Raw genomic sequence first — 20,000 nt, forward strand, 5'->3', positions numbered from 1 at the left:
ATTTATTACACTCGCCTTCAATGTGACTAACCCACTTCTCTACTACTGGAAGATCCGCGCAGTGCGACAAGGAGTAAAGGTCATTGTTAAAAAGCTCTGCCGTTCACGGAATTAACCATTTCGTAATTAATTACAACTTTTTTAAATGTATTATACTGGAAGTATTTGGCTGTTTAATAACTCGCAGTAACACATGCCCCGTTCAGTTTGTTACTTTGGGCAACGCCCCAGCGTCAAGGATCGTGTTGCGATTACCTTGCGGATGCGGAACATTTTGCTTTAAAATTACGTCTTAGTTTTAAGTCTCTTTTCTTCCATTTTCATTAATCGCCTTTCCTTCTGGAATCTATCTATTTTATAGCCTAAACTTCCCTAAAAGAACTTTTGTTGTTCCCGTTTGATCCAGGTTCCCGTTGTCCCTGTACGTGACCATGAAACGTGATAAAACCCGAAGTGGGACAGAGTATAAGCTACCTGTCGCCACAGTTTTTTGATGACACCGTTTATCAGCTTATGGATTATTTACGTCCTTATTAATCGACGAATTTATTCATTGATTTACTGCGTTGGCCACGCATTCAATACTGAGTATTACGTAACTAGTAAAGTCGCTCATACGGTAGGCTTAAAAATGCCAAGCACGTCAGACAGGCTACTTGGAAGGCGGTGTAAAGAAGCTCTGGTGCTGCGTCAGTACAGTGGGGAAGTGAAATAAAGAAAAGGGTTTATCAGCTGAGTTGATATGGTAAATGGCAGGGCGTACCTAATCGATCGAAATCGATCATCGAAAATGTAACCGATTAATCGATAATACTCGATATTTGTCGATTGATTAGTCAATTTAATCAATTGAAATCGATAATCACAATTTTTTTGTCACATCGGTGGAAATCGAAAATCAAAAACGCGCGCAATGCATAACACGTACCTTCAAGCTTACCTTCGAATCTGCTTTGTTGATAAAGATGATGTTACTTTCTCCAATGGTAGCGACTTTTCTTGTTTTTTTTTTTTTCACCAGGATCACCGATAAATTCGGTAGCTAATTACAGAAATCGATTTCCGATATTGATCGATTATTAGTATCGATGACGATCGATTTCAATCGTGTATCGAAAATATCGATTATGTACGCCCTGGGTAACGGCCGATTTACACCATACGATTTTGTCGCATGCGACAAGCTCACGACAGGCCTACGACATGACTTACGATTGTCGCAGCGATTTAAAACATGTTTTAAAATGCTACGACATTTTTTCTCACGTACACAACAATTGTAAATCATGTCGTGGGCCTGTTGTAAGCCGTTGTCGCATGCGACAAAATCGTACCGTGTAAATCGGCCCTAAATTGACCACTGTAAAGAAATTTGAAAGCTGACATTTCGAGTGTTAGCCTTTCGTCAGAGCTAAACCCTTTTCTCAGTGTCATTCACAAGTAGGGCTACTTTTCGTAATGAAAAAACAATGATATTCTCATTCCTTTGGCAATATAACTTGTATAATACAAGATTCATAAACAGTTGTCTCTCAGTAAGTAATTACATTACCATTAAACGTAACAATGGTATTATTTGTACTGTTACAATATCAATAAACCACAATTTATCTTGAAAGGAATTACTCATTTTGCAGAATGGCCTGCTTACAAGCTGAATGTAAAAGAAATTTCTTTGAAATAATCAAAAGTAAGATTAGTAGCACTGCACAGGTTTAATGTTGTAGAAGAAATGTCATTGGACTTCTCCAAACTTGGTCTTTACTCTAGCATAATGGTTTTCGATCTCAGTTATTTTCCTAAAAGCATGTTGGGGTACAAGGGTGACATTTTACATCAAGTCGATCTCTATCAAAGAGAGGAATGTCGGAGCTGCCATTGGTTGTTGGGCATTTTGTGTTCATGGAATGGATTTCAGTGTTGACAACTTTCTGGCTGATTTCTGCATAAACCACTTTCCGCAGTTTGCTGTTCGCTGTGAGAAATTCGACTGTGTGCTTGGGACAAGACTTAAAATAGTTCCCGTTTTGGAACTACTTTCTTGTTGTTTCCTGTGAAGAGTTTGCCGTTGCTGTAAACCCATTTTCTTCGAGTTATCATCTGTTGTTCCATGTTTTAGTTATTTCGACTTATAATTAGATCGATCCTTGTTTCCTGAAAGGCGGAGTCGCTTCTCTGTTTTTTCTTTCAAGAAATGTTTGGCCTTGTTGTAAAAATCATCTTCTAAATTACATTTTTTTTGTGAGTCTTTTGTCTTTAGGTGGCCTTTCAATTCCTCTATTTCTCTGTAGAAATCGATTTCATTTTAGGCTCTGGCGTCGTATTGCACATTTGTGTATAATCAAACTTTTGACCGAGAGCGGCCTGGGGTGAATAATAAAATATTCATTTATATAAAGTTATTCTGAGGAATTTGTATCAATAACGCTTTGCACTAATGACGTCATGAAATTATAGACTCCCAAGTGACTCAGACAAAGTTCAGTCTGCAAGAGTCACAAGGGATATTCGCTTTAATCTTTTCGGTTTACAGCGACGTCGACCGTGTTCTTGGCTCTATTCTCGAGAAAGAACCAGAACAATACACGATTAAGCAGCTAAAACGATGTTTAAAGTGCATTGGGTTGGAAATGACGAGCAAACGTGACGACCTTTTTAAACGAGTGAGGGGCTGTAACTTTACATCTCTATTCAATACGCGCATTCAAAAACTTCCTCATATTACTGTATAAGAGTCGGTTTATTTTTGAGAATTTTCCTGCCTCTAAGAAAAATACGTTTTCCCTCCCGTCCTCTTCTTAGGCATGTCCTTGGGGAAATTACATTCTGTTCCCCAATAAACGTAGAACAACCAGTTATGGTCTTAGTTCTTTTTTCTTACGCGTCAACTAAGTTGCGAAATGCACTACCTGATTTTATCCGTACCACTGGGTTTAATGGTTTTCAAAGAGAAGCCAGGGCCGCATTTTGTACAGCGGCTTTTGTTTTTAATTAATATCTCTTTAAATATTATGTATTTAGTATGTATCTGTATATGTTATGTATTTCAGCTGTAAATGTAATGTCTCGAAGATATTAGCTCTCGTAGTTATTCTGAAATTCGAATCGGGGAGAATAAGGGATCTTCCCTTGTCATGGAATGGCAGAATTACCCAGAATTCCTGGACATCGACCAGGCAACTTGAGAAGCAAGCGGGGACTGGCCCTCATCAAATGGCTGAAGCGCGGCCGGGGGAAAAAGTAGTGAGAAGACGATTTCTAGCCAGATACTAAGGAATAACCCCGGTGTGTGCTGTTGACGTAGCCTTTGGTTCCGGAAGTTTTTATTATAGAAAATTCGCGACAAAGTAGTGCTTTTTTCACTGTTATTCTCGTAGCAAACAAATGGCCTTTCGTAACTTCTTGTCAAAGGAATGGTAAAATGCGAATAAGAGAATACTGAGATTTATATTTGCAAATTACCTGTCCTCTTACTGCTTAAGTCAAACTCTACATCTCTGTGCAATATTACTGTATAAAAGTACGTTGTCGTTGTTTCTTTGTAGGGGTTTCCACGTTTTCTCTCCCGTCCTCTTCTTATGCATGATCTTCGGGAGCAAACCTATAAATCTAACAGGATGTACTGATAGTATTTCTTGATCATATTTCACATATTCATTACCATGAGGGCTTAACTAAGCCCAGTAAAGGTTGCATTTCCATACTGGGTAAGGCCTCTCATGTGCTCTATATCTATTAGTTATTCTGTGAAAGAATAAGAATGGAGTATTTTCACTCACGTGATCAGTAACTTTGTTTTCCCACCGAAACAAGAGTTCAAGAAATAAATATTTATAAATTTACGGTGCGTTTGTTATGAGTCATTGTACCATTTTGCAATCCCCACTTCCAAACCACTCCCAACCCCAGCCCCCCTAAAAAAAACCTCACACCTACCTCACTCAAAAAAAAGAGCTTGCCGTCTGTGTCGTTTGCTACTGAGAATATTAAGATATCGTCTGAACCTCCATGCAATTTGCTCCCGAGCTAACGCGCGTACGTTGGCCCCCAAATTTACACCCCAACACACGGAAAATTCTAATAAGAGCTTTTCTATACTCCAGGTTTAAAATTCCATAAAGTGCCCAGTTCATTGCGGAGTTTGAAAACGTCAGCCATTTGACAACGCTTCCGATGTATAGGTGATTTGGTAACCTTCCTTCCAAGGCCCCATCGACACAATGGTACACTAGAAACGGTAAAAAACAAACCACGAAAGAGCCGACGAGAAGGCTCATGGTTTTTATTGACTTTCTTTGCGGGGAGGAAGATTTATGTTCACCACACACCCACCTTCGAGCGGTAGTTACTCTCCGCGCTTGTTGGCGAGATATTTGAAAGATCTTTGCGTACATTAAGAGACAAATGCAGAATGGTATAAGGAGATCAAAAAGCAGAAACCAAACAGCGCTTTCCAAAGGAGTTGACAACATCGGGCACACCAACGGGTTTGGTGTTATCCAGATAAAATAACTGGCAACTCCGCTGATAAATGCAAACGACCAAAGGAAGATCAGGCAAACAGCAAGAGATGAAGACATGTCGGGGTTGTACCGTAAAGGACGCGAAATGGCCCAGAAGCGATCGACACCAACTGCACACAAATTCAAAACGGACGCACCGCAGAGGGCGACAAACATCGAGCTCCAGATCTTGCAGGGCATTTCTCCAAGAGGCCAGAAAGGGTAATTCGACAACAGAACAACCTCAATGGGCATGACGAATAACGCCTACAAAATATCCGAGGTCACGAGGCTCAGGAAAAACGCATTGCTTCGTGTTCGTAAGTTGTTATTTAAGTAGAACGCCGTATAAACGAGGACATCGCCCAAAATCGTTAGGACGATGAGAGAACATACGAAGAATTTCCCCAAGGTCATAAAGACACCTGATGTCGGAGAGTCCCTTGGTTCCGATGACATTCTAAACTCTCTTCACTGTTTTACCAGTGGTCAGTTACTTTCCCCAAAGCTTAACAAGCGTCTTTATTTTTAACTGTTACCTCCTATACTTGAGAAACAACCTGCTCTTCAGAAAAATGGTAATTTATAACATGTGGCAGCTGCTAAAATTCAAAGAAGCAACGTTATTGCTGGCGCCGTATTCAATTCTTCTGAAGAAGTAGAAGAAAAACAAACGACTAGTTTGTTGAGGTAATAACTTTTGGCGCAATGTAATTACTTTTTGCTCTTGATTACACACAGCGCTTTGTTCGAAAACTTTTCAAATATTAATTCGGATTTAGAGGTTTGCGCGTTATCGTCAACCCCACTGTTAGTTTTCTTTTGTGTGCAAACATTTAATACCAAGATCATTTCACTCCTGGAGTGCTTAAAACAACACTGAACTCTGTTGTTCACACTTCTCTCTCTAACGTTCATTAAATAAAGTCAATATCTGACTCCTGATACCAAAAAGTATAATTAAAGTCCTTTTGTGTGAATAAAATTTTAATAGTCCTTAAGTCAGATGTTTTTCAAATCCTTGTAAGACAGACTGCCAAAAACTATCAGATCGACAGTGCAGGAAAATCACCCCGGGTATATTCGTTAAAATAACGAAGATGTAGTACGTTCTACAGTGTAGTCGGCATAAAAGTCGGTATCTCTGTGCCCATCGGCAGGCAAACGATTGCTGACCGTTTCTTTTATGCAGGCGTTTTCTTTTACTTCTGGTGGTGCCAAGATCCATGAAATCCCAAATATCGTCGTTGTCATTGTTTTCTTTTGGGGGCTGTTCTTTTTAGACTTTTCTCAAAAGACAGCAATCCCTCCACTGTCTTTAGTTTTTATATTCTGTGACAAATCACAACGAAAGGACGTTCTCGCTATTTCGGCATATTATAAAAGCAGGCTGGACCGAGCTAGACTCTGGACTTTGGAGCAAATTCACTCTAAAGTTAAGTTACTATAGATATGTCTTTGAGAACCCCACTGCAAGACAAGAAAACGAATGATTTGATTCAGACTTCCAAGAGGACCTTTCAGTTTTGAAGATTGGTTGATAGCGGAGCTCCGCGCGCGCGGAGCACCATAGTTAAGAAAATATTAGCCCTTCGATGCGAGACATTTTGGTTTTATATCCATGACGTCATCGAACGTCCGTACATACGTCCGTCCACCCATCCATGTATGCCAATGTGACCAGTATCATGATGATTTACATACATCTTTGATATTGGCATGGATTGGAAACGTATATCACGTGGGTAGATTTCCCATCGCCGATTGGTTGTTTCGTGCTTCAAGATGGCGTCTGAGGTTTCCATCATAGTGGAAATTTGTGACGAAAAGATGGCGAATATGTGGCGCAAGACAGCCAAAAATAGGGTTTGTTTTCCTTTATTTTGTCTTTTTTTCTTCGGTGTTAGTGGTAGTTAAGTTTTGACGGATATTTTTTCTCTTTGTTTGTTGGTTCACGCAGATGACGACCCTCAGTGCAAAGCCACAGTTAAATTTTCAAGGTAAGCGTTTGCGAATTTTTAGTTGTTTCTGAGAAAATCTAGTCCCAAAAAATGAGCTCACCAGAGCCATATTTGTTATGTTTGACCATAGGTAACCCAGGCTCACTGTGTGTGCCACATAGGTAAATATAGAGAACATATGAGGGGAAGTTTAGGTCTGAAAATTTGCTAGAAAATGGTACTAAAAATCGATGAAACTTACCATGTGGTGAGCTGTTGTTGTCTTTAATACGTACACGAAGTTTCGGGAAAAATGGTCCCCGTTCACCTTCCTTCATAGTATACTGACCAGGTAGGAGACGGAAGCCAGCGTAGGGACTCCGATCGACCCAAAACAAGCACGATTTTTTTCGTGAAAATCGAATCCAGTCGCTAAATGAACACGCCAGGCTCGTGGAACATGAATTTCTCTAAACCATGAATCCACTCAAGCATCTCCAGGTAGCAACGCGAAGCCATCAGACTCCGTAAAACTTGTAAGTTAACCTGCTAAAATGGTGGTCAGAAAGCGTTGTACCCGCGAAGTGTCCAATTCAAAATGGCACTGAACTCTGGACGCCTGGTGACGAGTATAATAAGTTCTGGAGGGAGAGGAGTCCCAAATTGCTAAAAACAAACACTCACTGAGCAATCTGGGACTCCCCTCCCTCCACCTCGTCACCAGGCCTCCCGAGACTTCAACTCAAAAGTGGGTTAACAAGGCCTGGTGTGTGCTGTTAATGTAGATTTTGGATTTCTGAACAAGTTTTTATCATAGAAAATTCGCAACAAAGTTAAGCTTTCATTTTGCTGTAATTCTCGTGTCAAAGAAACGGTATAATAATGTAAATAAGAGAATAACGATACTTATATTTGCAGATTACCTGTCCTCTTACTACCAAACTCAAGCTCGACATCTCTATGTAACAAGCGCATTCAAAATTTCCTCTTATTACTTGATAAAAGGATGTGTTTTTTTTTGTTTTGTTTGCTTTTTTTATTTTTTATTTTTGAAAAAAGGGCTTTTCTGCTTATATGGAAAAAATACGTTTTCTCTCCCGTCCCCTTCTTATGCGTGATCTTCGCGGAAATTACATTCTGTTCCTCAATAAACCTGTAACAACCAGTTATGGTCTTAGTTCTCTTTTTTCTTACGTATCAGCTAAGTTGCGGAATGCGCTACCTGATTTTATCCGTACCTATGAGTTTACTGGTTTTAAAAGAGAATCCAGAGCCGCATTTTGTACAGCGGCTTTTCTTTTTAATGAATATATCTTTAAATATTATGTATTTAGTAGGTATCTGTATATGCTATGTATTTTAGCTGTAAATGTAATGTCTCGAAGATATTAGCTCAAGTAGTTATTATTAAAAACCTTAAGACTGTATGTATGGTACCTTTAGAAGGGCGCATGCGCACACTTTGTAATCTGCGACTCCAGTGCTTACCATATGACAGATAAAATGACTTTTCTCTTGAATATATAAGCCATCTTATTCTTACGCTATATTGACAAGGGCGGTTTGGAGCTGTGAGTAGGCGTGGGATTTGTCACATATGGTTTAGGGGCCGACATATCTCTCCCTCAATGCCGACCAGGAGCAAGGATGGCACAGTTGGTTAGTGCGCGGCCTTGGTGCAAGAGGTCCTGAGTTCGGTTCCCGGATTTCGCATCCTTGTTTCGACTTCTTTCCTTTCTGTGTAGCTACGTAGCTTTAAATACCCGTATAACGGAGCACTGATCGAGCGGGGGTGTAAAATGAGCGCCCCGTCGCCATCAGGTTTGTCAGTTGAATTACTGTTACGAGTTATCGACGTTAAATATGGTTGCTTTACTTTACTTTACCGGGAGGCAAGGTCGGTAGCAGAAAGAAGCGAAGGGCCAACTGCGTCCAAAAGCAATCGCACGGGCCGAAATCCCGGGATGACTCGTTTGGTACGACGCTCCAGCGCCGGTGTCTGGAGGTACTGCGTTTTTCTTTCTTGTTCAAATATTCCGTCAGTGCATGCGCATATGTTCTGGCTCCGCGATACCTAGCCTACCGAAAAAAATTAACATGTTGGTTTTTGTTTTTTTTGTTTTAGTTTTTTTTTTTTCGTACCAGCTATTGACATTTCAGTTGATTTTATAGGCATAGACGAAACGTAAGAACCGTGCGTGTCTGGTCTTCTCTCAGACAGAGGCGAGAGATGGTTTTATGCAGACTGGGACGCCTAAAATGCTCTGTTGTAAACATGGCGGTTCACGAGTGAAGTTGTCTCTCTGGCCTTTCTGTGGACGAATTCCAGGACCTACTGACACAATCTGGGCAAGTTTTGAAAGCTAAAACCTTCAATCGATGCGTTGTTTTGCTGGTAGGACTGGGTGCCCGACACTTATGAAAAAAACTATGAAATGAGAAACGGGAGTCTTCCCTTGTCATGGAATGGCAGAATTACCCAGAATTCTTTTTGGGTATGAGGGAGGCAACTTAAGAAGCGCGAGACTGGCCCTCATCGAATGGCTGAAGCGCGACCAGAGGAAATGATTTCTAGCCAGATACTCAGGAAGAGGCCTGGTGTGTGCTGTTAACGTAGATTTTGGATTTCTGAACAAGTTTTTATCATAGAAAATTCGCGACAAAGTTGTTCTTTCGTTTCGCTGTAATTGTCGTGTCAACAACACGGAATAATAATGTAAATAAGAGGATAACGATACTTATATTTGGAGGTTACATGTCCTCCTACTACGAAAGACGAGCTCGATTTCTCTATGCAATCAGCGACTTCAAAATTTCCTTGTATTACATGATAAGGTCGGATAGCTTATAACCACTAAGCCACCCTGACTCCCACGGTTTGTTTTACAGAGTAGATTTGATAAGCTTCAAGAAAGGGCAAAGTATGGTACTACTAGCGATATAGAGCAATATCTCTTAGCAAAGGAGGGCTTGAGGCAGTTCGAACTTAAGGAGAAGCTATTAAAATACGAACAAAAGCGCAGTTTGTCGAAGAAGGTGAAAAGAGTACTCGTTTCTTTTTTTCTCTTGAGAAATGCCGTCGTTCAGCACAAAACATACGTTTTTTAACGAAGGATAACATGGATACCGTTACTGAAACTAGGGACTTGCTTGGGGAGGCCTTTTCGTTTTATAAACAGCTTTACACGGCGCAGCCTTGTGACGAAAAGGTACAAAGAGAATTCCTAGATAGAGCATACCCCGAACTTGTAGAGAATGCGCGAGACTCTTGTGAAGGAGATATTATAACTAGGGAGTTAAAAAGGGCTGTTGATGCAATGCAGAAAGATAAGTCGCCTGGTCTTGATGGCATTACCACCAATTTTTATAAGCATTTTTGGCACCTGTAAGGTGATTAATTAGTTCAAGTCTATAACCATGCGTTTCGGGTTGGCCGCCTTTCGGTGTCACAACGGCGAGGAGTAATTTCTTTATTATTCAAGAAGGGTGACCGTACTCAGCTGAAAAATTGGAGGCCCATCACTCTTCTTACGACCGATTATCAGACTCTATCTAAAGCGGTTGCGAATAGGCTACATGAGGTGTTGCCACTCATCATTCACTCAGACCAAACTGCCTCCATTAGGGGGAGAAAAATCAATGACAATGTTCGATTATTACACGATGTAACCTTCTTTAGCCCAGTGGGATTAACATGGCCATCACTTCCGCTCTTTCTCATTTTCTTGCCGAGATAGCTCAGTTGGGAGAGCGTCAGACTGAAGATCTGAAGGTCCCTGGTTTCAAAATGGGAAGGCTCGAATGCTCGAATGAGCTCTGATTAATCCCGGGTTCCTCAGCAATAATTTTTGCTCATTTCCCATCTTTCGGGGGGATCTAAGTTTTTTTAAAGTTTCCTTCAAAATTATCCCAAAGGAAATCGTCACAAGCACAAATAACCGATGAGAACTCTCTATCAATCGCTTCCCTTCTTTTTTCCAACGCATTGGACGGACAGCCTGTTTCTTTAGCCCAGTGTGATGAACATGCCCCCATTCCATATTCTTTGTCATTTTGCCTAGATAGCTCAGTTGGGAGAGAGCGTCAGACTGAAGATCTGAAGGTCCCTGGTTCAAAGACGGAGGGCTCGATTGAGCTCTGATTAATCCTGGGTCTCGGCAATAATTTTTGCTCATTCCTCATCTTTAAGGTTCTGAAGTTTTTTAAAGTTTCCATCAAAATTATCCAAAAGGAAATGGCCACAAGAGCAAATAGCCTGAGAACTCTCTATCAATCGCTTCCTCTTTTCAAACGCATTGGACGGACAGCCTGTTCTTCTTTAGCCCAGTGTGATGAACATGCCCTCATTCCATCTTCTTATCATTTTGCCGAGATAGCTCAGTTGGGAGAGAGCGTCAGACTGAAGATCTGAAGGTCCCTGGTTCAAATACGGAGGGCTCAAATGAGCTCTGATTAATCCCGGGTCTCGGCAATAATTTTTGCTCATTCCTCATCTATCGGGGTTCTTAAGTTTTTTTAAAATTTCCTTCAAATTTATCCCAAACGAAATCGTCACAAGCGCAAATAGCCTGAGAACTCTCTATCAATCGCTTCCTCTTTTCCAACGCATTGGACGGACAGCCTCTTCTTTAGCCCAGTGTGATTAACATGGCCGTCATTTCCGCTTCTTGTCGTCTTGCCGAGATAGCTCAGTTGGGAGAGCGTCAGACTGAAGATCTGAAGGTCCCTGGTTCAAAGACGGAGGGCTCGAATGAGCTCTGATTAATCCCGGGTCTCGGCAATAATTTTTCCTCATTCCTCATCTATCGGGTTCTGAAGTTTTTCAAATTTTCCTTCAAAAAATATCCCAAAGGCAAATCGTCACAAGCGCAAATAGCTTAAGAAAATCTCTATCAATCGCTTCCTCTTTTCCAACGCATTCGACGGACAGTCTCTTCTTTAGCAAAGTGTGATTAACATGGCCGTCATTCCGCTCCTTGTGTCATCTTGGCGAGATAGCTCAGTTGGGAGAGCGTCAGACTGAAGATCTGAAGGTCCCTGGTTCAAAGACGGAGGGCTCGAATGAGCTCTGATTAATCCGGGGTCTCGGCAATAATTTTTGCTCTTTCCTCATCTTTCGGGATCTAAGTTTTTTAAAGTTTCCTTCAAAATTATCCAAAAGGAAATCGCCACAAGCGCAAATAGCCTGAGAACTCTCTATCAATCGCTTCCTCTTTTCCAACGCATTGGACGGACAGCCTCTTCTTTAGCCCAGTGTGATGAACATGCCCTCATTTCCGCTCCTATGTCATCTTGCCGAGATAGCTCAGTTGGGAGAGCGTCAGACTGAAGATCTGAAGGTCCCTGGTTCAAATACGGAGGGCTCGAATGAGCTCTGATTAATCCGGGTCTCGGCAATAATTTTTGCTCATCATTCCTCATCTATCGGGTTCTGAAGTTTTTTCAAATTTTCCTTTAAAAAAATCCCAAAAGCAAATAGCTTGGGAAGTCTCTATCAATGGCTTCCTCTTTTCCAACGCATTGGACGGACAGCCTCTTCTTTAGCCTAGTGTGATTAACATGGCCCTCATTTCCGCTCCTTGTCATCTTGCCGAGATAGCTCAGTTGGGGAGAGCGTCAGACTGAAGATCTGAAGGTCCTGGTTCAAAGACGAAGGGCTCGAATGAGCTCTGATTAATCCTGGGTCTCGGCAATATAATTTTCCTCATTTCCTCATCTAATTTTCCAACGGTTCTTAAGTTTTTTAAAGTTTCCTTCAAATTTATCCCAAACGAAATCGTCACAAGCGCAAAGAGCCTGAGAACTCTCTATCAATCGCTTCCTCTTTTCCAACGCATTGGACGGACAGCCTCTTCTTTAGCCCAGTGTGATGAACATGCCCATCATTCCATCTTATTGTCATTTTGCCGAGATAGCTCAGTTGGGAGAGCGTCAGACTGAAGATCTGAAGGTCCCTGGTTCAAAAAGACGGAGGGCTCGAATGAGCTCTGATTAATCCCGGGTCTCGGCAATAATTTTTGCTCATTCCTCATCTTTCGGGATCTAAGTTTTTTAAAGTTTCCTTCAAAATTATCCCAAAGGAAATCGCCACAAGCGCAAATAGCCTGAGAACTCTCTATCAATCGCTTCCTCTTTTCCAACACATTAGACGGACAGCCTCTTCTTTAGCCCAGTATGATTAACATGGCCCTCATTTCCGCTCCTTGTCATCTTGCAGAGATAGCTCAGTTGGGAAAGCGTCAGGCTGAAGATCTGAAGGTCCCTGGTTTAAATACGGAGGACTCGAATGAGCTCTGATTAATCCCGGGTCTCGGCACTAATTTTTGCTAACTCCTCATCTTCAAGGTTCTGAAGTTTTTTAAAGTTTCCTTCAATTTATCCCAAACGAAATCGTCACAAGCGCAAATAGCCTGAGAACTCTCTATCATTCGCTTCCTCTTTTCCAACGCATTGGACGGACAGCCTATTCTTTAGCCCAGTGTGATTAACATGGCCGTCATTTCCGCTCCTTGTCATCTTGCCGAGATAGCTCAGTTGGGGAGAGCGTCAGACTGAAGATCTGAAGGTCCCTGGTTCAAAGACGGAGGGCTCGAATTAGCTCGGATTAATCCCGGGTCTCGGCAATAATTTTTGCTCATTTCTAAATCTTTGGGTTCTAAACTTTTTTAAATTTTCCTTCAAACTCATCCCAAAGAAAATGGCCACTTGCGCAAATAGCCTGAGGACTCTCTATCAATCGCTTCCTCTTTTCCAACGCATTGGACGGACAGCCTCTTCTTTAGGCCCGTGTGTAATTAACATGGCCGTCATTTCCGCTCCTTGTCATCTTGCCGAGATAGCTCAGTTGGGAGAGCGTCAGACTGAAATCTAAAGGTCCCTGAAGACGGAGGGCTCGAATGCGCTCTGATTAATCCCGGGTCTCGGCACTAATTTTTGCTAATTCCTCATCTTCAAGGTTTGGAAGTTTTTTAAAGTTCCCTTCAAAATTATCCCAAAGGAAATGGCAACAAGCGCAAATAGCCTGAGAACTCTCTATCAATCGCTTCCTCTTTTCCAATGCATTAGACGGACAGCCTCTTCTTTAGCCCAGTGTGATTAACATGGCCCTCATTTCCTCTACTTTTCATTTTGCCGAGATAGCTCAGTCGGGAGAAGGTAAGACTGAAGATCTAAAGGTTCCTGGTTCAAGTACGGAGGGCTCGAATGAGCTCTGATTAATCCCGGATCTCGGCAATAATTTTTGCTCACTCCTCATCTTTCGGGATCTAAGTTTTTCAAAGTTTCCTTCAAAATTATCCAAAAGGAAATCGCCGCAAGCGCAAATAGCCTGACAACTCTCTATCAATCGCTTCCTCTTTTCCAACGCATTGGACGGGTAGCCTCTTCTTTAGCCCAGTGTGATTAACATGGCCGTCATTTCCGCTCCTTGTCATCTTGCCGAGATAGCTCAGTTTAAAATTATCCCAAAGGAAATCGCCACAAGCGCAAATAGCCTGAAAACTCTCTATCAATCGCTTCCTCTTTTCCAACGCATTGGACGGACAGCCTGTTCTTTAGCCCAGTGTGATGAACATGCCCTCATTCCATCTTATTGTCATCTTGCCGAGATAGCTCAGTTGGGGGAGCGTGAGACTGAAGATGTGAAGGTCGCTGGTTCAAAGACGGAGGGCTCGAATGAGCTCTGATTAATCCCGGGTCTCAGCAATAAATCTTGCTCATTCCTCATCTATCGGGTTCTTAAGTTTTTTAAAGTTTCCTTCAAATTTATCCCAAACGAAATCGTCGCAAGCACAAATAGCCTAAGAACTCTCTATCAATCGCTTCCTCTTTTCCAACGCATTGGACGGACACCCTCTTCTTTAGCCCAGAGTGATTAACATGGCCGTCATTTCCGCTCCTTGTCATCTTGCCGAGATAGCTCAGTTCAAAATTATCCAAAGGGAAATCGCCACAAGCGCAAATAGCTTGTGAAGTCTCTATCAATGGCTTCCTCTTTTCCAACGCATTGGACGGACAGCCTCTTCTTTAGCCCAGTGTGATGAACAGGCCCTCATTCCATCTTATTGTCATTTTATCCACAAAGGAAATCGTCAAAAGCACAAAATAGCCTGAGAACTCTCTATCAATCGCTTCCTCTTTTCCAAACGCATTGGACGGACAGCCTCTTCTTTAGCGCAGTGTGATTAACATGGCCGTCATTTCCGCTCCTTGTCATCTTGCCGAGATAGCTCAGTTGGGAGAGCGTCAGACTGAAGATCTGAAGGTTCCTGGTTCAAAGACGCAGGGCTCGAATGAGCTCTGATTAATCCGGGTCTCGGCACTAATTTTTGCTAATTCCTCATCTTCAAGGTTCTAAAGTTGTTTAAAGTTTCCTTCAAAATTATCCCAAAGGAAATCGCCACAAGCGCAAATAGCCTGAGAACTCTCTATCAATCGCTTCCTCTTTTTCCAACGCATTGGACGGACAGCCTTTCTTTAGCCCAGTGTGATTAACATGGCCGTCATTTCCGCTCCTTGTCATCTTGCCGAGATAGCTCAGTTCAAAATTACCCAAAAGGAAATCGCCACAAGCGCAAATAGCCTGAGAACTCTCTATCAATCGCTTCCTCTTTTCCAACGCATTGGACGGACAGCCTGTTTCTTTAGCCCAGTGTGATGAACATGCCCTCATTCATCTTATTGTCATTTTGCCGAGATAGCTCAGTTAGGAGAGCGTCAGACTGAAGATCTGAAGGTCCCTGGTTTAAATACGGAGGGTTCGAATGAGCTCTGATTAATCCCGGGTCTCGGCAATAATTTTTGCTCATTCCTCATCTATCGGGTTCTTAAGTTTTTTAAAGTTTCCTTCAAATTTATCCCAAACGAAATCGTCACAAAGCGCAAATATCCTGAGAAGACTCTCTATCAATCGCTTCCTCTTTTCCAACGCATTGGACGGACAGCCTCTCTTCTTTAGCCTAGTGTGATTAACATGGCCGTCATTTCCGCTCCTTGTCATCTTGCCGAGATAGCTCAGTTGGGAGAGCGTCAGACTGAAGATCTGAAGGTCCCTGGTTCAAAGACGGAGGGCTCGAATGAGCTCTGATTAATCCCGGTCCTCGGCACTATTTTTTTGCTAATTCCTCATCTTCAAGGTTTGGAAGTTTTTTAAAGTTTCCTTCAAAATTATCCCAAAGGAAATCGCCACAAGTGCAAGTAGCCTGAGAACTCTCTATCAATCCCTTCCTCTTTTCCAACGCATTGAACGGACAGCCTCTTCTTTAGCCCAGTGTGATTAACATGGCCGTCATTTCCGCCCTTGTCATCTTGCCGAGATAGCTCAGTTCAAAGTTATCCAAAAGGAAAATCGCCACAAGCACAAATAGCCTGAGAACTCTCTATCAATCGCTTCCTCTTTTCCAACGCATTGGACGGACAGCCTCTTCTTTAGCCCAGTGTGATGAACATGCCCTCATTCCATCTATATTGTCATTTTGCCGAGATAGCTCAGTTGGGAGAGCGTCAGACTGAAGATCTGAAGGTCCCTGGTTTCAAATACGGAGGGCTCGAATGAGCTTTGATTAATCTCGGGTCTCGGCAATAATTTTTGCTCATTCCTCATCTATCGGGTTCTTAAGTTTTTTAAAGTTTTCTTCAAAATTTATCCAAAACGAAATCGTCACAAGCGCAAATAGCCTGAGAACTCTCTATCAATCGCTCCCTCTTTTCCAACGCATTGGACGGACATCCTCTTCTTTAGCAAGTGTGATTAACATGGCTGTCATTTCCGCTCCTTGTCATCTTGTTGAGATAGCTCAGTTGGGAGAGCGTCAGACTAAAGATCTGAAGGTCCCTTGTTCAAAGACGGAAGGCTCGAATGAGCTCTGATTAATCCCGGGTCTCGGCACTAATTTTTGCTAATTCCTTATCTTTAAGGTTGTGAAGTTTTTTAAAGTTTCCTTCAAAATTATCCAAAAAGAAATCGCCACAAGCGCAAATACCTGAGAACTCTCTATCAATCGCTTCCTCTTTTCCAACGCATTGGACGGACAGCCTCTTCTTTAGCCCAGTGTGATTAACATGGCCGTCATTTCCGCTCCTTGTCATCTTGCCGAGATAGCTCAGTTGTAAGAGCGTCAGACTGAAGATCTGAAGGTCCCTGGTTCAAATACGGAGGGCTCGAATGAGCTCTGATTAAATCCCGGGTCTCGGCAATAATTTTTGCTCATTCAGTGTGATTAACATGGCCGTCATTTCCGCTCCTTGTCATCTTGCCGAGATAGCTTGGTTGGGAGAGCGTCAGACTGAAGATCTGAAGGTCCCCTGGTTCAAATACGAAGGGCTCGAATGAGCTCTGATTAATCCCGGGTCTCGGGCAATAATTTTTCCTCATTCCTCATCTATCGGGTTCTGAAGTTTTTTAAAGTTTCCTTCAATTTATCCCAAAGGAAATCGTCACAAGCGCAAATAGCCAGAGAACTCTCTATCAATCACTTCCTCTTTTCCAGTGTGATTAACATGGCCGTCATTTCCGCTCCCTTGTCATCTTGCCGAGATAGCTCAGTTCAAAATTATCCAAAAGGAAATCGCCAACAAGCGCAAAATACCCTGAGAACTCTCTATCAATCGCTTCCTCTTTTCAAACCCATTGGACGGACAGCCTCTTCTTTAGCCCAGTGTGATGAAGATGCCCTCATTCCATCTTATTGTCATTTGTCGAGATAGCTCAGTTGGAAGAGCGTCAGACTGAAGATCTGAAGGTCCCTGGTTCAAATACGGAGGGCTCGAATGAGCTCTGATTAATCCCGGGTCTAGGCAATAATTTTTGCTCATTCCTCATCTTTCGGGATCTAAGTTTTTTAGAGTTTCCTTCAAAATTATCCAAAAACGGAAATCGCCACAAGCGGAAATAGCCTGAGAACTCTCTATCAATCGCTTCCTCTTTTCCAACGCATTGGACGGACAGCCTCTTCTTTAGCACACTGTGATTAACATGGCCCGTCATTCCGCTCCTTGTCATCTTGCCGAGATAGCTTAGTTGGGAGAGCGTCAGACTGAAGATCTAAAGGTCCCTGGTTCAAAGACGGAAAGCTCGAAATGAGCTCTGATAATCCCGGGTTCTCGGCACTAATTTTTGCTAATTCCTTATCTTTAAGGTTCTGAAGTTTTTTAAAGTTTCCGTCAAATTATCCAAAAGGAAATCGCCACAAGCGCAAATAGCCTGAGAACTCTCTATCAATCGCTTCCTCTTTTCCAACGCATTGGACGGACAGCCTCTTCTTTAGCCCAGTGTGATTAACATGGGCCGTCATTTCCGCTCCTTGTCATCTTGCCGAGATAGCTTGGTTGGGAGAGCGTCAGACTGAAGATCTGAAGGTCCCTGGTTCAAATACGGAGGGCTCGAATGAGCTCTGATTAATCCCGGGTCTCGGCAATAATTTTTGCTCATTCCTCATCTATCGGGTTCTGAAGTTTTTTAAACTTTCCTCACATTTATCCCAAAGGAAATCGCCACAAGCGCAAATAGCCTGAGAACTCTCTATCGATCGCTTCCTCTTTCCAACGCATTGGACGGACAGCCTCTTCTTTAGCCCAGTGTGATTAACATGGCCGTCATTTCCGCTCCTTGTCATCTTGCCGAGATAGCTTGTTGGGAGAGCGTCAGACTGAAGATCTGAAGGTCCCTGGTTCAAATACGGAGGGCTCGAATGAGCTCTGATTAATCCCGGGGTCTCGGCAATAATTTTTGCTCATTCCTCATCTATCGGGCTCTGAAATTTTTTAAACTTTCCTTCACATTTATTCCAAAAGGAATCGTCACAAGCGCAAATAGCCAGAGAACTCTCTATCGATCGCTTCCTCTTTCCAACGCATTGGACGGACAGCCTCTTCTTTAGCCCAGTGTGATTAACATGGCCGTCATTTCCGCTCCTTGTCATCTTGCCGAGATAGCTCAGTTGGGAGAGCGTCAGACTGAAGATCTGAAGGTCCCTGGTTCAAATACGGAAGGCTCGAATGAGCTCTGATTAATCCCGGGTCTCGGCAATAATTTTTCCTCATTCCTCATCTATCGTGTTCTGAAGTTTTTCAAATTTTCCTTTAAAAATATCCCAAAGGCAAATAGCTTGGGAAGTCTCTATAAATGGCTTCCTCTTTCCAACGCATTCGACGGACAGCCTCTTCTTTAGCCTAGTTTGATTAACATGGCCGTCATTTCCGCTCCTTTCATCTTGCCGAGATAGCTGAGTTGGGAGAGCGTCAGACTGAAGATCTGAAGGTCCCTGGTTCAAAGGACGGAGGGCTCGAATGAGCTCTGATTAATTTCGGGTCTCGGCACTAATTTTTGCTAATTCCTTATCTTCAAGGTTTTTGGAAGTTTTTTAAAGTTTCCTTCAAAATTATCCAAAGGAAATCGGCCACAAGCGCAAATAGCCCGAGAACTCTCTATCAATCCCTTCTTCTTTTCCAACGCATTGGACGGACAGCCTCTTTTTTTAGCCCAGTGTGATTAACATGGCCGTCATTTCCGCTCCTTGTCATCTTGCCGAGATAGCTCAAAGTTCAAAATTATCCAAAAGGAAATCGCCACAAGCGCAAATAGCCTGAGAACTCTCTATCAATCGCTTCCTCTTTTCCAACGCATTGGACGGACAGCCTCTTCTTTAGCCCAGTGTGATGAACATGCCCTCATTCCATCTTATTGTCATTTTGCCAAGATAGCTCAGTTGGGGGAGCGTCAGACTAAAGATCTGAAGGTCCCTGGTTCAAATACGCAGGGCTCGAATGAGCTCTGATTAATCCGGGTCTCAGCAATAATTTTTGCTCATTCCTCATCTATCGGGTTCTTAAGTTTTTTAAAGTTTCCTTCAAATTTATCCCAAAACGAAATCGTCACAAGCCCAAATAGCCTGAGAACTCTCTATCAATCGCTTCCTCTTTTCCAACGCATTGGACGGACAGCCTCTTCTTTAGCCCAGTGTGATTAACATGGCCGTCTTTCCGCTCCTTGTAATCTTGCCGAGATAGCTCAGTTGGGAGAGCGCCAGACTGAAGATCTGAAGGTCCCTGGTTCAAATACGGAGGGCTCGAATGAGCTCTGATTAATCCCGGGTCTCGGCAATAATTTTTTTGCTCATTCCTCATCTTTTCGGGATCTAAGTTTTTAAAGGTTTCCTTCAAAATTATCCAAAAGGAAATCGCCACAAGCGGAAATATCCTGAGAACTCTCTATCAATCGGCTTCCTCTTTTCCAACGCATTGGACGGACAGCCTGTTCTTTAGCACAGTGTGATTAACATGGCCCGTCATTTTCTCTCCTGTCATCTTGCCGAGATAGCTCAGTTGGGAGAGCGTCAGACTGAAGATCTGAAGGTCCCTGGTTAAGACGGAGGGCTCGAATGAGCTCTGATTAATCCCGGGTCTCGGCAATAATTTTTGCTAATTCCTCATCTTTATTAAGGTTCTGAAGTTTTTTAAAGTTTCCTTCAAAATTATCCCAAAGGAAATCGCCACAAGCGCAAATAGCCTGAGAACTCTCTATCAATCCTTTCCTCTTTTCCAACGCATTAGATAGACAGCC

At 42.6% G+C, this 20,000-nt stretch overlaps 17 non-coding genes and 1 pseudogene across 17 annotated transcripts; 17 read left to right on the forward strand and 1 right to left on the reverse strand.

Moving 5' to 3' along the window:
• Positions 1-3,986: 3,986 nt before the first annotated feature.
• Positions 3,987-4,961, reverse strand: LOC138046718 (histamine H2 receptor-like; annotated as a pseudogene).
• Positions 4,962-10,808: 5,847 nt separating this feature from the next.
• Trnaf-gaa (transfer RNA phenylalanine (anticodon GAA)) lies at positions 10,809-10,913 on the forward strand. Its single transcript has one exon. It is a non-coding gene; the product is annotated as a tRNA-Phe (tRNA).
• Positions 10,914-11,119: 206 nt separating this feature from the next.
• On the forward strand, positions 11,120-11,222 carry Trnaf-gaa (transfer RNA phenylalanine (anticodon GAA)). The gene has a single exon. It is a non-coding gene; the product is annotated as a tRNA-Phe (tRNA).
• A 208-nt stretch (positions 11,223-11,430) lies between these two features.
• On the forward strand, positions 11,431-11,533 carry Trnaf-gaa (transfer RNA phenylalanine (anticodon GAA)). The gene has a single exon. It is a non-coding gene; the product is annotated as a tRNA-Phe (tRNA).
• A 203-nt stretch (positions 11,534-11,736) lies between these two features.
• Trnaf-gaa (transfer RNA phenylalanine (anticodon GAA)) lies at positions 11,737-11,838 on the forward strand. The gene has a single exon. It is a non-coding gene; the product is annotated as a tRNA-Phe (tRNA).
• Positions 11,839-12,031: 193 nt separating this feature from the next.
• On the forward strand, positions 12,032-12,134 carry Trnaf-gaa (transfer RNA phenylalanine (anticodon GAA)). Its single transcript has one exon. It is a non-coding gene; the product is annotated as a tRNA-Phe (tRNA).
• A 213-nt stretch (positions 12,135-12,347) lies between these two features.
• Positions 12,348-12,452, forward strand: Trnaf-gaa (transfer RNA phenylalanine (anticodon GAA)). Its single transcript has one exon. It is a non-coding gene; the product is annotated as a tRNA-Phe (tRNA).
• A 509-nt stretch (positions 12,453-12,961) lies between these two features.
• Positions 12,962-13,065, forward strand: Trnaf-gaa (transfer RNA phenylalanine (anticodon GAA)). The gene has a single exon. It is a non-coding gene; the product is annotated as a tRNA-Phe (tRNA).
• Positions 13,066-14,660: 1,595 nt separating this feature from the next.
• Positions 14,661-14,762, forward strand: Trnaf-gaa (transfer RNA phenylalanine (anticodon GAA)). The gene has a single exon. It is a non-coding gene; the product is annotated as a tRNA-Phe (tRNA).
• A 369-nt stretch (positions 14,763-15,131) lies between these two features.
• Positions 15,132-15,234, forward strand: Trnaf-gaa (transfer RNA phenylalanine (anticodon GAA)). Its single transcript has one exon. It is a non-coding gene; the product is annotated as a tRNA-Phe (tRNA).
• Positions 15,235-15,443: 209 nt separating this feature from the next.
• Positions 15,444-15,546, forward strand: Trnaf-gaa (transfer RNA phenylalanine (anticodon GAA)). Its single transcript has one exon. It is a non-coding gene; the product is annotated as a tRNA-Phe (tRNA).
• Positions 15,547-16,531: 985 nt separating this feature from the next.
• Trnaf-gaa (transfer RNA phenylalanine (anticodon GAA)) lies at positions 16,532-16,635 on the forward strand. Its single transcript has one exon. It is a non-coding gene; the product is annotated as a tRNA-Phe (tRNA).
• Positions 16,636-17,136: 501 nt separating this feature from the next.
• On the forward strand, positions 17,137-17,239 carry Trnaf-gaa (transfer RNA phenylalanine (anticodon GAA)). Its single transcript has one exon. It is a non-coding gene; the product is annotated as a tRNA-Phe (tRNA).
• A 205-nt stretch (positions 17,240-17,444) lies between these two features.
• Positions 17,445-17,548, forward strand: Trnaf-gaa (transfer RNA phenylalanine (anticodon GAA)). Its single transcript has one exon. It is a non-coding gene; the product is annotated as a tRNA-Phe (tRNA).
• A 204-nt stretch (positions 17,549-17,752) lies between these two features.
• Positions 17,753-17,855, forward strand: Trnaf-gaa (transfer RNA phenylalanine (anticodon GAA)). The gene has a single exon. It is a non-coding gene; the product is annotated as a tRNA-Phe (tRNA).
• Positions 17,856-18,363: 508 nt separating this feature from the next.
• Positions 18,364-18,466, forward strand: Trnaf-gaa (transfer RNA phenylalanine (anticodon GAA)). Its single transcript has one exon. It is a non-coding gene; the product is annotated as a tRNA-Phe (tRNA).
• A 971-nt stretch (positions 18,467-19,437) lies between these two features.
• On the forward strand, positions 19,438-19,540 carry Trnaf-gaa (transfer RNA phenylalanine (anticodon GAA)). The gene has a single exon. It is a non-coding gene; the product is annotated as a tRNA-Phe (tRNA).
• A 207-nt stretch (positions 19,541-19,747) lies between these two features.
• Positions 19,748-19,848, forward strand: Trnaf-gaa (transfer RNA phenylalanine (anticodon GAA)). Its single transcript has one exon. It is a non-coding gene; the product is annotated as a tRNA-Phe (tRNA).
• Positions 19,849-20,000: the final 152 nt, after the last annotated feature.

This window comes from Montipora capricornis, chromosome 4 (genome assembly GCF_036669925.1).
Source record: "Montipora capricornis isolate CH-2021 chromosome 4, ASM3666992v2, whole genome shotgun sequence".
NCBI lineage: Eukaryota > Metazoa > Cnidaria > Anthozoa > Scleractinia > Acroporidae > Montipora > Montipora capricornis.